Raw genomic sequence first — 484 nt, forward strand, 5'->3', positions numbered from 1 at the left:
ATGAGGCCACCCTCATGTGAACCATACCACTGTCCTAAAGTTGGCTCACCTGGGCCTCAGATGTGTCAGATTGCTTTATGGAGGGTCGGAGGACTGGAGTAGGATCTCAGGGGGCTTGGTTTTTAGGATCTGTTTCTGTTTTATTCTTTGCCTTGCACATGAGAGATAAGGCTTGGATGAGTAGCTCTTTTTAAAAAATGGACAAGTACATTCATTGATTTAAATTATCTGCTGCAGCAACACTTTGAGGCTGGTACAAGCAGTGTTCCTCTTACCCTGTCACTCAGGGAGAGGTGGAAGTGCCTTCTATAAAGTCCCAGAGCCTCAGACTCTCACCCCAGAGCTCCTAACCCAGAGCTCTTACCCCCTCAGCCTCTTTGCCGGTGGTGCTCCATCCTCCTACCCAAGTGCACAGGAGAAAGCCTGGAGGGTCTGTGCTTCCGCTGTGACTCCAACTCTCCTGTCACCAGAACACAGGTGATCC

This window comes from Acomys minous (assembly GCF_964271855.1).
Source record: "Acomys minous genome assembly, chromosome: 18".
Taxonomy (NCBI): Eukaryota; Metazoa; Chordata; class Mammalia; order Rodentia; family Muridae; genus Acomys; species Acomys minous.